This window comes from Bactrocera tryoni, unplaced genomic scaffold (assembly GCF_016617805.1).
Source record: "Bactrocera tryoni isolate S06 unplaced genomic scaffold, CSIRO_BtryS06_freeze2 scaffold_943, whole genome shotgun sequence".
NCBI lineage: Eukaryota > Metazoa > Arthropoda > Insecta > Diptera > Tephritidae > Bactrocera > Bactrocera tryoni.
Window position 1 is genome coordinate 313811 of NW_024396592.1, and position 18751 is coordinate 332561.

Sequence of the window (18751 nt, forward strand, 5' to 3'; positions counted from 1 at the left end):
TTAGCAACTCAATAATAAAGTCTCTAGGAAGTAGTAACGAATTTCAAACCGCCCTAATACTTAAATATAAATTTAAAATTGACATAATCAAAGATGAGTTAGAAAATATTAAAAGAGCAATTCATTTAACTAAAGCGAACATTATTAACTCAGTTATTATTAACAATCAAGAAGCGCATAGAATAAATAAAATTTTTATCGAAGAGAATCTGCAATTTGGTTCGTTAGAAGAATCTCTGAATTTTGCAGATGTTCAAATTGCTGTAAAACAAAACTAACTAATTTATATGATAAAAATACCGAAAACCGGTAAAGAAATTTGCAAATCTATTATAATTAAGCTTTTAAGTAAAAACGAAACTATTTTAAAGATAAATTTTGAAAAAATACTGAAATGTAATGAAGAATATTATGGTATAGAAAAAGATTGTAAAATAATAAATGAAATACAAATTTGCAAACAAACCCAAATTGTTAATTTGGAAAACGAAAATTGTATAAAAAATTTAATAAGGAATAAACCATATAAGTGCACCGTAACAAATACGGAACATGTTAAAAATATTGTAGAAATAAATAATGGATTAATACTTTTAAATAATTTCGAAGGAAATATTACTGCAAATAATAATACTAGAAAATTAAGAGGATCATATTTGATAAGAATCTTTAATGAAACTATAAGAATAAATAACATGAATTTTACAACTTTAGAACAACATAGCTTGAGACCACTGCCTGCTTTAATCTAACATTCAAACTCAAATTCAGAGTTCGAGGAAGTTCTATCCTTAAAACTTATGAAAGAGCTTAATATAAAAAACATTAAAAAAATAAGTTCTCTGAATCTTTTAGTGAAATCCAGTTTATTCACTCATTTTCGGCTATTAGCCCTAGTACTTACCATAATTGCAATTTTCAGATGCAAAAAGCGCGTAAAGCCTGAAATAATAATTAGCAAACCGGAATCATTTCAAATGCCAGTAATTAAAAGGACGCAGCATAGAAGTCTTAACGACATCCCATTTTTTTAATTAATCAAGCGGGGACGCTTGATATTTCGGAGGGAGGAGTTAACACAATATTTTATGAACTTCTACATAAATTCCATTCCCACATTATATGCTAGAAACATACAAACCGTTTGCATACTTTGGAGTCCTATTACAACCAAAAGTGCAACTGCGCTAAACGCGCATCCGCTAAATTCTTAAGTGAGCGAAACACGCGCAACCATGTCTTCTCCCCAAAACCAAATAGCTGCAGGTGAGCGCTACACGCGCAAACCCTTTTAGCTGACCAAGCATCTTTGGTCACGTAGGCCGGCTCAAGCATAGGTTAGATTATAAACCTTAAAGTTAAGTGTAGTCAGTTTTGTAATAAAGCTCAACAGAAGCACATAGTGCTGCTTATAAAAACGCATTGTTTTATTTTTTATGTTATATATTTCTTTTTTTTTATACTCTTGCAGCATGTTGCTACTGAGTAGAATAGTTTTGTTCACCTAACAGTTGTTTGTATCACCTCAAACTGATCGATCTTCTTTGGATGGTGGATGGTGGTTACACCAGATCAAATTGATGAAGTCATTTCTGCGGAAATTCTTGATGCAGAGAAAGATCCAATATTATACGAAGTAATGAAAACCAATATGGTTCATGGACCTTGAGGAATCCCACTTCGGTTTGTATGTCTGACAATAAATGGACGAAACACTATCCACGTGCTTTTTTGTCGGAAACTCAAACTGGAGATGATGGATATCCACTCTATCGGCGTAGCTCACCAGACGACAATGACAGAACATTTAGCATTCAATTTAGAGGAGTGAATATCGAAGTCGACAACACATGGATCGTACCATATTGGTCACTGTTGTCCAATTCACATTCAAAACTCATGTCAATGTTGAATATTGCAGTTTGGTGAAATCGATCAAATACGTTTGCAAATACGTCACAAGAAAGCAACATGGCGGTTATTGGCCTTGAACGAGATGAGATCAGGAAGTATCAATGGTTCGATACGTGAACCGCAATAAAGCGCTTTGTGACATATTTACTTTTGCAATTCATGAACGTTTTCCGACTGTTGTGCGTTTCGCAGTTCATTCGGAGAATGGCCAAATAGTGTATTTCGGCCCAGTGAATACATTACAGCCAGCGGAAACACCGCCAGCAACAAAATTGACATTGACGAGTTTTTTCTCAACTTGCCTCAATGAACCGTTTACTAGAACATCGCTATATTCGGAAATGCCTTGATATTATACACGGAATGCATCGTCGAAGAAATATAAAAGTTACGCAGAAAGCAAGGCCAACCAGTAGATTGCCATCCAGGTGAGTTCTCAACTAATGCCTTAGGACGAACTTACGCAATCCACCCAAAAAACGACGATTGCTTCTAAGTTCGGTAGCTATTAATAACTGTACGTGGTTCAATTTCATTTCAGTCATTGCGTACTGCGAATGGTACGGTGTGTGCAACTTTTTAAGAAGCATGCCAGCAATAACAATTGCTGGATCATGATAACCAATGGAATCAAACGATGGACGATTGGATACAAGAATGATAGAATACAAGATTACGACAACCGCCATTATGAAACGTCATAGTTACGTGTTGAGAAGAAGAAGAGTGAAAAACTGTCAAATGGCTTGCAAATTGTAAACAGAAAAGTAAACACTTTTGTAAATTCGCAAAATATGATTAATTCTTTCGATTTTAATAAAAAGTTTTAGTGAAGCGATTGAATATTGTTGAGTGAAAAGATTTGAATCATTTCTAAAGAAATATATCGGCCTATTGATAATAAAATTGTCTATTAAGTTGTGATTCAAATGGAGAAGACGTTTCTTGTGTTGTATATAAATATATACATATATTATAAGTTCAGATGTATGATAATATGATAAAAGAATTGTGAAATTATTAATTTAGTATTAAATATATCATTTCTTTGCAAAATAACACCAATTTTTTGGCAACTTTTAAATCGGCCGGAAACCTGAAAAACCTCATTTTCGATCCTTTAATTGCATAATAATTATTACAACAAGCCACTGCACATTTCAATTTAAAAAAATTAATATATTTATGCTTAGAAATTTAAATAAATACAACAGTACACTTACACTGGTTTCTTCATTTGAACAATTTCACACATGCTACTCTATTTATTGTGGATGTGCCTAAAACTAATTTTATACATATTTTCTCGCAACAATATTCTAAACATTCCACTTTAATTTTTCCTGCAAATACGAACGAATTAATATTGTTTTGGGAATTTCAAAAAGTGTTTACTTTTCTGTTTACAATTTGTATGCATTTCTATGCTTGTTCGTCTTAACGCATAAGTGTGACGTCACGAAATTGTTGCACAATGTATTTGTTTTTGTAAGAATTGTCAAGAGCTAAACCGAAAAAAACTAACTGTAAACTAGTGTCGTAATCTTGTATTCTATCATTCTTGGATTGGATAGCTACTTCGCATGCCACTGAAGTTCGCACACTTTTCGCGATGAACATTTCGACATATCAGCCTTCGAATCCGTGTCAATTACATCGTATTCGATAATTGGAAATAGGCAAATTCCGGTTGATACCTCCAGTGGTTTAATATTAATTTCACCTGCCTTTTGTCAATTCACTTCAACAAAAGATGAACTCATCAGGAATGTTTATGCCAACATTGGCTAAATTATCGTAACGGCGATTGCTTAAGTGCACGCGCAATTTTAGCTGCCAAAAATACGAAGCCGTGAATTACTTAGCATTATTTGCGTCTCTAAGTTGGATCTGTCATTATTATTTTTCGCAATCTTCATGCGCCGAAAATTTGTAATGGAACCCTACTGATTGTGCCGCAGCTATAAAATACAAGGGGCAGAATGCTTGATTTTACGAATTCCTTTGAGTTTCAACGATTTGCCATTTCATTTTCGAACGTATTCAGTCTCCAGTAAAAGTTGTATTTGCGATGATAATCAACAGGACACAAGGATAGTCGTTAGAGGTATTTGGCATGAATCTGGAAATGCCATGTTTTTCACACGGCCAGTTATACGTGGCGTGTTCACGAGTTCGAAAACCATCTTCTCTGTACATTTGCGCACCGGAACAAAAACCAAAAATGTTGTTTATCAAGTTGCGTTGCGTTGAAAAAAATTTAGAAAAATCGAAATTAAATGATTTTTAACACAACATAAATACAACTTTCTTTTCATTTCAAAACACATAATTTCACGTAAGAGAACGCCTGCGGGGTCCGCTAGTGTATATATATAATTGACCAGGGCGACGAGACGAGTTGAAATCCGGAAGTCTTTCTGTCCGTGAAGGTTTCTTCACCAGTATCAAGTAGCAATGAATATCACGCGATAAAAACTTTGCTCAAATACAAGTAGTATATTTGAAATATGCTACAATATGACCAAAAATTGTCCAATTCGGATCAAAACGGTTCAAGCCCCTAGCTACCGAATATGTGAACCCAAGTCTATAGATGACTTTGAACTGAAAGTATTGGTCGATCTCAGGATATATATTATAGAAATACGGAAATAATCCTTTTCTAATAGTTGTATGCAAAAATAGGTTGAATTGGATCAATAATTCCAGCTTTGGCTGACTTTATACCGCTTATGATCGGCACTCAAGCGTTGAGGCTAAAGATTTTGGAGGACGCAGCTATCGAGTGTTGGAACGAGAAAGATGAGGGGGAATCGTCTATACATTATCCATTATCTTACGAAATATCAGCCTGTTTACCTATCCTAACCGTAAATTCGTAAATAATGCGTTTTACCACTAGCAGACCTGTTTAGTGCAAATATGAAACTGGCTTAATTCGTTCTCTCTTTGAGAGTTTAATGAGAGGCAGAAGTATGGTAAGTGTTGGTATACACCCTGTCAGCCAAAAGTGGTGAAAAAACTAGTAAAAAACTAGGTTTTTAAACCCTCAAAACTACTGAGTCCGCCACAGGCCTCATGCAGATTCTAACCACTTTTCCCCTCATGCGTACGTATACATATGATCATACATCTATGTTGCGCTCATTTATCAGTATCATATAAATTATATATGCAAAAATATAGCTGAAATGCTCTGATTACCCTAATCGTCAGCTAATGCAGGTTTACATTTTTTGATTCCTACTTTTAAATATTCTTAAAATTTCAAACAAAACTTTTTAATTTTAAAATTATTAATATTATTTTTTTACCACATATTTATATTAAACTTATTATAATTAACATTGTGTAAATAAAAATATATTTAATGTAAAAAAATAATTATTATTATCTGAAAAAAGAATATATTTTAAAGAAAAACATTATTAATACCTGAAAATAAAAGACGAATATCCGTAAAATGTATTTATAGTTTTAACGAGTGCGACCTTTTCAATTTTAAAACAAACATTTCATAATATACATTTGTTTATACATAAAATGTGCACTGTGCAGGCCGAAAGAACATAAAACAAACATTTGTCAACCCCCCGCACTGGTTACACATAATAGTTTTTTTATAAACCCAATAGTTAGGACCACGGTCATTTAATTAATTAACTATTAGATATATGAAATAATATATATTATTTTACAAAACTCACCAAACAAAATTGCGGCTCCTGCTTCAGCTGCTGAAGATGATGTAGTTGAAGATTTATGAGTGAGAGATATAAAAATAAATTAAATGTAGTTACAAATATTTTCAAAATTTTTCTTACCTTTTTTCGCTTTAGATATTTTATGCTGTAATGGAATCTAATTATTAATTAAAAATATATTTATAAAATACAAATTTCTGTACCTACCTTCCTTTCGCGCTAGAAATGCGCATTTTTTCCCATCGCATAAAGGTTAAAAAACAAAAGAACCCACACGTGTGCGTTGGTGTTAGTAATTGAAAAAAATATGTGTAATTGTGTTGAAATTTATCGAAAAAGTGGTTAGGCCTGTCTGCCAGAACAATTCACCATTTATTGCATTTGTATGTATTAGAGAGCTGCAACGAGTATGATAAAATCAGGAAAAACAGTCGTGCCAAAAACACAATCAAACCAATTCAGTTCAGCATAGACAACATTGTTTATCAATTCGTGTAGCAGCCAGCGTCAACTGACCTGATGCAACACGAACAATCTGTTCTTCGGCAATCACGATCGTGTAAACGTATGGCTGGCCTCGGCTGCAATCGTATCATGCTTGTCAGGTAGATTGAATTGAAATGAAACTTTGGATAAACTATAAGTAAATCTTTGAGTAAATCTATGGGTAAATCTATGAGTACAGCAAACAACAATTTTCTGCTGGACTGATTTGAATCATGCGTGGCAAAAAATGTATCAGCTTTGAAAATGTGCGCATGTTACAAATTTTCGAACCGTAAACAATGGAAATTACATCGAATACGTACATACATACATCCATTTGTTGTATGTACATCCATTTATTGTATGTATGTACTCAATGGAATTTTCATTATACATATAACATATGTATATATATGCTGACCACCTGTACGTAAATGACACGTACAGTACGTAAATTTGGAAAATTATATAAAATACGCTTATTTTGAGGTGCCCTCATCCTGTAATAAGTTGGGCATCCCTTTAACCCTGTCATAAACATTTGCCTGTCGAGATGCTGGGTCAGAAGACTCCTACGAAAAGATTTTCTTCTTCCAAATTGTCTACAATATTTTCCTGATTTGATAACATAGAGCAAAATTATATAAAATACTGTAAAATTGGAGTACTACCTCAATTACCAAATGGAAATTAATTAAAAAAATAATTAGTTGTATCCATTGTCCATTGTATCCATGTCCATTTAAACATTATAATATATTTTGGATAAATCAATTATAAATTCATTTAACAAATTAATACATACTTACATCTATGGCAATTACTTGTGTTTATGGCTTAACAAAATTTTGGTAAGTTTATAAACTAATAATAGCAACTCATTACTCTATGATTAATGTTCGTGTTCATTCGTGTATAAAGAAAACAAATATCCTTCAAGTTTTTTGAAAATTTCAGAATGTTAGAATAGATTCAATCATACCCAGAGTCAACCCGAGACAATTTGTTGTCAAATTTTAAATTTTGCGAATTCTATATCCCATGACTAAAGCTACTAATAAAAAATCGATTTCCTTTGTAAAGCTTGCTCTGTGTGCAAACAGAAAAGGCGCACGCAGATCAGGCAGCTCTTCAGAGGAACTCACGAAATCGGAAATGTTTTCCATACGATAGTATCAATCTACATGAATTTAACTGTCTCGTAAGCTCCATTTATACGACTGTTAAAGCATTACTTCTAATATCAGCCTATAGAGCAAATAGTTGGAAATCTTTCTTAGAGGTGTTTATCAACCACCTAGCGAAAAAAAAACATTCGTGTTTTACTAGCCCTACTGTATATATATTTCTTTTTTTTATACTCTTGCAGCATGTTGCTACTGAGTAGAATAGTTTTGTTCACCTAACAGTTGTTTGTATCACCTCAAACTGATCGATCTTCTTTGGATGGTGGATGGTGGTTACACCAGATCAAATTGATGAAATCATTTCTGCGGAAATTCTTGATGCAGAGAAAGATCCAATATTATACGAAGTAATGAAAACCAATATGGTTCATGGACCTTGAGGAATCCCACTTCGGTTTGTATGTCTGACAATAAATGGACGAAACACTATCCACGTGCTTTTTTGTCGGAAACTCAAACTGGAGATGATGGATATCCACTCTATCGGCGTAGCTCACCAGACGACAATGACAGAACATTTAGCATTCAATTTAGAGGAGTGAATATCGAAGTCGACAACACATGGATCGTACCATATTGGTCACTGTTGTCCAATTCACATTCAAAACTCATGTCAATGTTGAATATTGCAGTTTGGTGAAATCGATCAAATACGTTTGCAAATACGTCACAAGAAAGCAACATGGCGGTTATTGGCCTTGAACGAGATGAGATCAGGAAGTATCAAATGGTTCGATACGTGAACTGCAATAAAGCGCTTTGTGACATATTTACTTTTGCAATTCATGAACGTTTTCCGACTGTTGTGCGTTTCGCAGTTCATTCGGAGAATGGCCAAATAGTGTATTTCGGCCCAGTGAATACATTACAGCCAGCGGAAACACCGCCAGCAACAAAATTGACATTGACGAGTTTTCTCAACTTGCCTCAATGAACCGTTTACTAGAACATCGCTATATTCGGAAATGCCTTGATATTATACACGGAATGCATCGTCGAAGAAATATAAAGTTACGCAGAAAGCAAGGCCAACCAGTAGATTGCCATCCAGGTGAGTTCTCAACTAATGCCTTAGGACGAACTTACGCAATCACCCAAAAAACGACGATTGCTTCTAAGTTCGGTAGCTTATTAATAACTGTACGTGGTTCAATTTCATTTCAGTCATTGCGTACTGCGAATGGTACGGTGTGTGCAACTTTTTAAGAAGCATGCCAGCAATAACAATTGCTGGATCATGATAACCAATGGAATCAAACGATGGACGATTGGATACAAGAATGATAGAATACAAGATTACGACAACCGCCATTATGAAACGTCATAGTTACGTGTTGAGAAGAAGAAGAAGTGAAAACTGTCAAATGGCTTGCAAATTGTAAACAGAAAAGTAAACACTTTTGTAAATTCGCAAAATATATTAATTCTTTCGATTTTAATAAAAAGTTTTAGTGAAGCGATTGAATATTGTTGAGTGAAAAGATTTGAATCATTTCTAAAGAAATATATCGGCCTATTGATAATAAAATTGTCTATTAAGTTGTGATTCAAATGGAGAAGACGTTTCTTGTGTTGTATATAAATATATACATATATTATAAGTTCAGATGTATCAGATGTATGAAATTATGATAAAAGAATTGTGAAATTATTAATTTAGTATTAAATATATCATTTCTTTTGCAAAATAACACCAATTTTTTGGCTTAACTTTTAAATCGGCCAGAAAACTGAAAAACTCGTTTTCGATCCTTTAATTGCATAATAATTATTACAACAAGCCACTGCACATTTCAATTTAAAAAATTAATATATTTATGCTTAGAAATTTAAATAAATACAACAGTACACTTACACTGGTTTTCTTCATTTGAACAATTTCCACACATGCTACTCTATTTATTGTGGATGTGCCTAAAACTAATTTTATACATATTTTCTCGCAACAATATTCTAAACATTCCACTTTAATTTTCCTGCAAATACGAACGAATTAATATTGTTTTGGGAATTTCAAAAGTGTTTACTTTTCTGTTTACAATTTGTATGCATTTCTATGCTTGTTCGTCTTAACGCATAAGTGTGACGTCACGAAATTGTTGCACAATGTATTTGTTTTTGTAAGAATTGTCAAGAGCTAAACCGAAAAAAACTAACTGTAAACTAGTGTCGTAATCTTGTATTCTATCATTCTTGGATTGGATAGCTACTTCGCATGCCACTGAAGTTCGCACACTTTTCGCGATGAACATTTCGACATATCAGCCTTCGAATCCGTGTCAATTACATCGTATTCGATAATTGGAAATAGGCAAATTCCGGTTGATACCTCCAGTGGTTTGATATTAATTTCACCTGCCTTTTGTCAATTCACTTCAACAAAAGATGAACTCATCAGGAATGTTTATGCCAACATTGGCTAAATTATCGTAACGGCGATTGCTTAAGTGCACGCGCAATTTTAGCTGCCAAAAATACGAAGCCGTGAATTACTTAGCATTATTTGCGTCTCAAAGTTGGATCTGTCATTATTATGTTTCGCAATCTTCCTGCGAAGAAATTTTGTAATGAAACCCTACTGATTGTGCCGCAGCTATCAAATACAAGGGGCAGAATGCTTGATTCTACGAATTCCTTTGAGTTTCAACGATTTGCCATTTCATTTTCGAACGTATTCAGTCTCCAGTAAAAGTTGTATTTGCGATGATAATCAACAGGACACAAGGATAGTCGTTAGAGGTATTTGGCATAAATCTGGAAATGCCATGTTTTTCACACGGCCAGTTATACGTGGCGTGTTCACGAGTTCGAAAACCATCTTCTCTGTACATTTGCGCACCGGAACAAAAACCAAAAATGTTGTTTATCAAGTTGCGTTGCGTTGAAAAAAATTTAGAAAAATCGAAATTAAATGATTTTTAACACAACATAAATACAACTTTCTTTTCATTTCAAAACACATAATTTCACGTAATAGAACGCCTGCGGGGTCCGCTAGTGTATATATATAATTGACCAGGGCGACGAGACGAGTTGAAATCCGGAATTCTTTCTGTCCGTGAAGGTTTCTTCACCAGTATCAAGTAGCAATGAATATCACGCGATAAAACTTTGCTCAAATACAAGTAGTATATTTGAAATATGCTACAATATGACCAAAAATTGTCCAATTCGGATCAAAACGGTTCAAGCCCCTAGCTACCGAATATGTGAACCCAAGTCTATAGATGACTTTGAACTGAAAGTATTGGTCGATCTGTGATATATATTATAGAAATACGGAAATAATCCTTTTCTAATAGTTGTATGCAAAAATAGGTTGAATTGGATCAATAATTCCAGCTTTCGGCTGACTTTATACCGCTTATGATCGGCACTCAAGCGTTGAGGCTAAAGATTTTGGAGGACGCAGCTATCGAGTGTTGGAACGAGAAAGATGAGGGGGAATCGTCTATACATTATCCATTATCTTACGAAATATCAGCCTGTTTACCTATCCTAACCGTAAATTCGTAAATAATGCGTTTTACCACTAGCAGACCTGTTTAGTGCAAATATGAAACTGGCTTAATTCGTTCTCTCTTTGAGAGTTTAATGAGAGGCAGAAGTATGGTAAGTGTTGGTATACACCCTGTCAGCCAAAAGTGGTGAAAAAACTAGTAAAAAACTAGGTTTTTAAACCCTCAAAACTACTGAGTCCGCCATAGGCCTCATGCAGATTCTAACCACTTTTCCCCTCATGCGTACGTATACATGTGATCATACATCTCTGTTGCGCTCATTTATCAGTATCATATAAATTATATATGCAAAAATATAGCTGAAATGCTCTAATTACCCTAATCGTCAGCTAATGCAGGTTTGCATTTTTTGATTCCTACTTTTAAATATTCTTAAAATTTCAAACAAAACTTTTAATTTTAAAATTATTAATATTATTTTTACCACATATTTATATTAAACTTATTATAATTAACATTGTGTAAATAAAAATATATTTAATGTAAAAAAAAATAATTATTATCTGAAAAAAGAATATTTTAAGAAAAACATTATTAATACCTGAAAATAAAAGACGAATATCCGTAAAATGTATTTATAGTTTTAACGAGTGCGACATTTTCAATTATAAAACAAACATTTCATAATATACATTTGTTTATACATAAAATGTGCACTGTGCAGGCCGAAAGAACATAAAACAAACATTTGTCAACCCCCCGCACTGGTTACACATAATAGTTTTTTTATAAACCCAATAGTTAGGACCACGGTCATTTAATTAATTAACTATTAGATATATGAAATAATATATATTATTTTACAAAACTCACCAAACAAAATTGCGGCTCCTGCTTCAGCTGCTGAAGATGATGTAGTTGAAGATTTATGAATGAGAGATATAAGAATAAATTAAATGTTGTTACAAATATTTTCAAAATTTTTCTTACCTTTTTCCGCTTTAGATATTTTATGCTGTAATGGAATTTAATTATTAATTAAAAATATATTTATAAAATACAAATTTCTGTACCTACCTTCCTTTCGCGCTAGAAATGCGCATTTTTTCCCATCGCATAAACGTTAAAAAACAAAAGAACCCACACGTGTGCGTTGGTGTTAGTAATTGAAGAAAATATGTGTAATTGTGTTGAAATTTATCGAAAAAGTGGTTAGGCCTGTCTGCCCGAACAATTCACATTGCATTTGTATGTATTAGAGAGCTGCAACGAGTATGATAAAATCAGGAAAAACAGTCGTGCCAAAAACACAATCAAACCAATTCAGTTCAGCATAGACAACATTGTTTATCAATTCGTGTAGCAGCCAGCGTCAACTGACCTGATGCAACACGAACAATCTGTTCTTCGGCAATCACGATCGTGTAAACGTATGGCTGGCCTCGGCTGCAATCGTATCATGCTTGTCATGTAGTTTGAATTGAAATGAAACTTTGGATAAACTATAAGTAAATCTTTGAGTAAATCTATGGGTAAATCTATGAGTACAGCAAACAACAATTTTCTGCTGGACTGATTTGAATCATGTGTGGCAAAAAATGTATCAGCTTTGAAAATGTGCGCATGTTACAAATTTTCGAAGCGTAAACAATGGAAATTACATCGAATACGTACATACATACATCCATTTGTTGTATGTATGTACTCAATGGAATTTTCATTATACATATAACATATGTATATATATGCTGACCACCTGTACGTAAATGACACGTACAGTACGTAAATTTGGAGCCATGTACCGTGTACCGAAGCTGTAGAGAAAATCACGAAAATGTACGTAAATTGAAACGGAGAATATTGATGTACGTAATTTGCGTTAAAACAACAAAAAATTGCTATACAATTGTGTCCCACCCGTGACGATGGAATGAATACCCCTAATGCAAATTAAATATATTCACCCAGCTTTAACTATGTTAAACTCGTCATTATGGCAACGCCGTTTGTGGAATGCTTTTATTGTATTTGTTCGTGTTAAAGAGAAATTCCATATGTTAAAGCTCTTCTTATTTACATTTATTCATGTATTTTCTACCAACAATTTGTAGAACTTATGCTGACAGGTGATATTGTGGAAGCGACGCTGTTGTGTGTGTACGTTGTATTATTTTTTTAAAATGTCGCGAAAACGTGGAGTAAATATATTTAACGAAAAATTGCGCGAAGAATTTTCGTTTATTAAGAAAGCGAACACCGAAAGTGATGTCCTTTGCGAAGTGTGCAACACGGGTTTTAGTATTATGCATAGTGGTCGCCGAGATATTGAGTCGCATATTAAATCAAAAAATCACGAAAATGCATTGCACCCTGCCACGTCCAGCCACACACTCAATAGATATTTAAAAAGTTCTACTTTGACCGGAACAGATGCCCATATCGCGACGTGTGAAGGCGTTTGGGCATTTCATGTGATAAGTTCTAATCACAGTTTTCGCTCGGCCGATTGCGCTTTCAATATCATTCGGAGTTGTTTCGCAATGTCCAAATTTTCTTGTGCGCAAACGAAATGCGAAGCCATCGCAACCGGAGTGTTCGCACCGTTCGTATTGCAAGAGCTCCAGAAAGACTTAAATGACTGCCATTTCTTTACTATATTGACGGACGCCTCTAATCATAGCAGCACAAAAAGGTTTCCGATATTAGTTCGCTTCTTTTCGGGAAAATGAAAATTATAGACTTGGTAGATGCACATGGAGAAAGTTCCGAAATAATTGTAAATTTGCTGAATAGCGCTATGAACAAATTGAACATAAATAAGAAACTAGTTGCGTTTTGTGGAGATAACGCGGCGTGTAATTTTGGCAACAAATAATGTGTTCTACAAACTAAAGCAGCTTTATCCTGGATTGATTGGCGGTGGATGTGCAGCGCATATTGTTCACAATACTTTAAAAAAAGCTTGCGACAAAATGTCTTTTGATGTGGAGATGATTGTAGTCAAAATTTATTCACATTTCTATTTGTTCACCGTGCGTGTCGCAAAATTGAAAAAATTTTGTGAATCCGTGGATGTGGAATATAAAAAACTGATAGGTTACAACAAAACTCGTTTCCTAGGCTTGTTGTCATCAGTCGACTCAATATTAAGAATCTTTGATGGTCTTAAGGAGTATTTTTCGGGAGATCCCAACACCCCAAATTCTTTGCTACTGTTTTTTGAAGATCCAAGGCCCAAGATGTGGCTGTTTTTCCTTCGTGATCAAGTAAGTATCGGTTAATGGGAATGAAATGTGTCAGGCACCAATAACTTTCTTTTAAATTTCTTACGTAGGCATCTATTTTCAACAGAACAGTTAAAGCAATGGAAAGCGACAATATTAATGCAATGGAAGTTGGGCATGCACTCAATTCTTTTGTCCAATCGCTCGAATATCGGAAAAAAGAAGCATTTTTGTCCGCTACAGTGCAAAAGGAAATGGAACATATTTCTGCTGTTGACGAAAGAGTGTCAAAAGAAGAGATGCAAGATCTCTCACGTCAATTCTATGGTTCGAATATTAATTTAGATTTATTTTCAATCTAAAAGCTTTTATTCATTTCTTTCTTAGAATCATGTATAAAATATATTGAAATGTGGAATGAACAATTTGACCATATTATGATTTTTGCCTGGTGTGCGCTTGATCAACCACCGCAATGGAAGTTTATCGAAACCACCGCGAAGTACATCGCAACCAATAGCCATTTCGATCTGGAATCATCCGATACTGATTTATTCGATCAGTTCACGTATTTGGAAAGATACATACGTAACCGGAGAAAAAATCCAATCATGGGAAGAAAATGGTACTGCCACCGATCAACGCTGGGTTGAAATTTTTCAACATTTCGTCACAAAGAAGGTTCCATACAACCACATGGTAAGAATCATATCGTATATTCTCTCCTTGCCAGGCGCATCAGCCACTGTTGAACGAGTATTTTCTCTGATCAATCAGATTTGGAACGATGAAAAATCACAAATAAAGATCGAAACATTGCGAGATCTTTTATATGTTCGATACAACATTAAAATGACTTGTAAGGAATTTTTTGAATTTTTAAAAATGCAACCTACAATGTTGAAGGAAATTGCATCAAATGAAAAATACGCATTCCAAAATGCCAATCAGATCGACGAAAACAAAAATAAGTATGCTGAAATTTGTACGCAAAAAACGAGTTTGGATATCGACAAATAAACTGCTTTCTCCATAACTTGACCATGAATTGAAATCAAATTAAATTAAATTGCATTTGCAAGCACCGTTTTTTCATTAATTAAAAACTGTACATAATATAAACTTATAGTAATCTAACTATCATTATAGAAAGAGGCAAGAAAAAAAAAATTTTGTGAACGTAAATGAGATCTTGAAAAGATGGTCACTAGAGTGATAAAAAAAAAAAAAAATTTTTTTTTCGTTTCTTGTACTCGGAAAAATAGGTTCCTAGACACCTCTAAGAAAGCCTCTCCAAACATGACTTTTTTTAATTGTAACGGGAAGGTCCTCCTACATACAGTTTTCAATTTTTTCTTATTATCAGATAGAAAAATTTATATCTCGCTTCCAACTACTTGAAAAAATATCTTGTTCCTTAGATTTTGTAGGAAATTGAATGCTCTGCAAAAAAGGACTATTATGATTTTTCCGTAAACCCAACCGTTTAAAGATATTAACGGTTGAATTTTGATTATTTTTGGAAATATTTTTTATTTCTTATGAATTTTATAACTCACTACAAATATTGTGCTACAAAAACAACACTCGTCTCAAATAGCATCAGAAAGCATTATGGCGGCTAAATTGCCGACGTCAAAATTTATAGTAAATTATACAACAACAAAATTTTCATTCATGAACGCAAGCTCACATTCAACGAGCAAAATGGACTCATTCTAAAACCAAAGGCCATACCTTTCCCTGAGCATGTATTTGCCTACAAGCAGCTTTTCAAGCGAGGAAGGCAAAAGCTAAAATTCATAAATTGAATATATTTCTGAAATTTTATGGAAGGAAAAGTAACAACCCCGCAAATATAAATATATTTAGATATATTAGAAAAAAATTGACAACGCAGTTTGTTTGTCGCTTTTCAAGTCAAAATATATTTCAAAGAAAATATTCAATAATCTCTGTTTTATGTGTACAGTCAATCCCGGTTAAGTAGTACTCCGCTTAAATGAATATCAAATCCCTTCCTCATCACTCTTAACAGCCTATATTATATCATGCTGCATCTCACGGTTTGTTTTTTGAAATACATAAAAATTATTGTTTTAAGTGCCACTCGCTTAAGTATCCGCACTCGATTATGTACCATATTCTATTTTTATTTTGACAAACCACAAATATCTGTATCTTTGATTATGGCACATAATTCTGAAATATAAATAATACTCGTACACGTTCACTGGTCTGTCGCTCTGTATGTGTTCAGCGCATGATACAGAGAACGTATAATATAGAGAAGGTTCAATTGCGGACAGGCGTGTGAACTGTCAAGAGCTAACAAAATCCTATTAGTGGATTTCACCACCTTTGGCTCGGAAGGAGAAATTTTAACAGAAATGAGTGAACACAGCTGAGCATTGAATGAAAATTATGTTCAGAAATATACATACATTGCTATTACAGACGTATGTTGCTCTTTTGCTTGTATTTTTATACGTTTACATGCAATCATATCAATTGATATGACTATCATTTTGCGAATTTTTGTGAATTCATGCAAAATTGATAACATTATCATTTAATTATGCTATTTTCATGGTAATGTTTGTAGTTAACGTGCAAATAAAAGATACTTTTTAAATATTTCTTATCTTTGATAATGTAATATAATTTCATATACATGTATATATGCTATATACATACTTATGTATATGATATACTCTCTACTATAAAAACTTAATACATGTAATACAATAATAATATATGTAAATCACACCTTTTATTATTTTTTATTATTTAAAACTTTCATACGCATCTATCTGCAGATATCAAAATCAAAATATTATCATTTATCAATTATAATATGCGCGCGCTGCTCTATATTTACATACACACATAAGTGCGTGTGACATTGCCACACAAATAATTCATACACAAACCTACAGATATACATACATATGTATCTGTATACAAATGTAAATATGTCGCCCGCAAAAACTATAAATATTGTTCTACAAAAACAACACTCGTCTCAAATTGCATCAGAAAGCATTATGGCGGCTGATTTGCCGACGTCAAAATTTATAGTAAATTATACAACAACAAAATTTTCATTCATGAACGCAAGCGCACATTCAACAAGCAAAATGGACTCATTTATAAACCAAAGGCCATACCTTTCAATGAGCATGCCTTTGCCTACAAGCAGCTTTTGGCGAGGAAGGCAAAAGCTAAAATTCATAAATTGAATATATTTCTGAAATTTTATGGAAGGAAAAAGTGACAACCCCGCAAATATAAATATATTTAAATATATTAAAATAAAATTGACAACATAGTTTATTTGTCGATTTTCAAGTCAAGAAATATTTCAAAGAAAATATTCAATATTCCTCTGATTTATGTGTACAGTCAATCCCGGTTAAGTAGTACTCCGCTTAAATGAAAATCAAATCCCTCCCTCATCACTTTAACAGCCTATATTATATCTTGCTGCATCTCACGGTTTGTTTTTTAAAATACATAGAAATTATTGTTTTAAGTGCCACTCGCTTAAGTATCCGCACTCGATTATGTACCATATTCTATTTTTATTTTGACAAACCACAAATATCTGTATCTTTGATTATGGCACATAATTCTGAAATATAAATAATACTCGTACAGAGAACGTTTAATATAGAGAAGGTTCAACTACGGACAAGCGTGTGAACTGTCAAGAGCTAACAAAATCCTATTAGTGGATTTCACCACTTTTGGCTCGGCAGGAGAAATTTTAACAGAAATGAGTGAACAGAGCTGAGAATTCAATGAAAATTATGCTCAGAAATATACACTGCTTTTACAGACGCATGTTGGCCTCTTGGCTTATATTTTTATACGTTTACATGCAATCATATCAATTGATATGAAATCATTTTGCGAATTTTTGTGAATTCATGCAAAATTGATAACATTATTATTTAATTATACTATTTTCATGGTAATGTTTGTAGTTAATGTCCAAATAAAAGCTACTTTTTAAGTATTTCTTATCTATGATAATATAATATAATTTCAAATACTTACATTTACTTATGCATACATATGCATATGCTATATATATGATATATTATCGTAATATCCTAAAAACATAATACATATATTACAATAATAATATATGTATGTATGTAAGTATGTAAATCATACCTCTTATCATTTAAAGCTTTCATACGCATCTATCCTGCAGATACATATGTATGTATGTATGCAAGTACAAATCAATTTCAAATCAAGATATTATCATTTATCAGAAATATAAAAAGCGCGCGCTTCTCTATGTTTACGTACAAACATATGTATGTAGGTGCGTATGGCATTCTCACACCAATAATATATGCGTACGCATGTAAATCAAAAAATACAAACATTCTTCTGGAAAAAAAACAATAGTCTCAAAAATCATCATACATACTTACAATATGAGTACACATGTAAATATGTGCGTATAATATTCCCACACAAACAATGCATACACAACATACATACTCACATGCGTTCACATGTGGATATGTCACCCGCAAAAATTACAAATATTGCTTTACAAAACCAACAATCGTTTGAAAAAGCATCAGAAACCAATATGGCAGCCAAATTGCCGACGTCAAAATTTATAGTAAATTATCCAACAACAAAATTTTCATTCATGAACGCAAACGTACTTTCAAAAAGCATATTCGATTCATTCATAAAAGCAGACGCCATTACATCTCCCCGAGCATGCCTTGCCTACAAGCGTC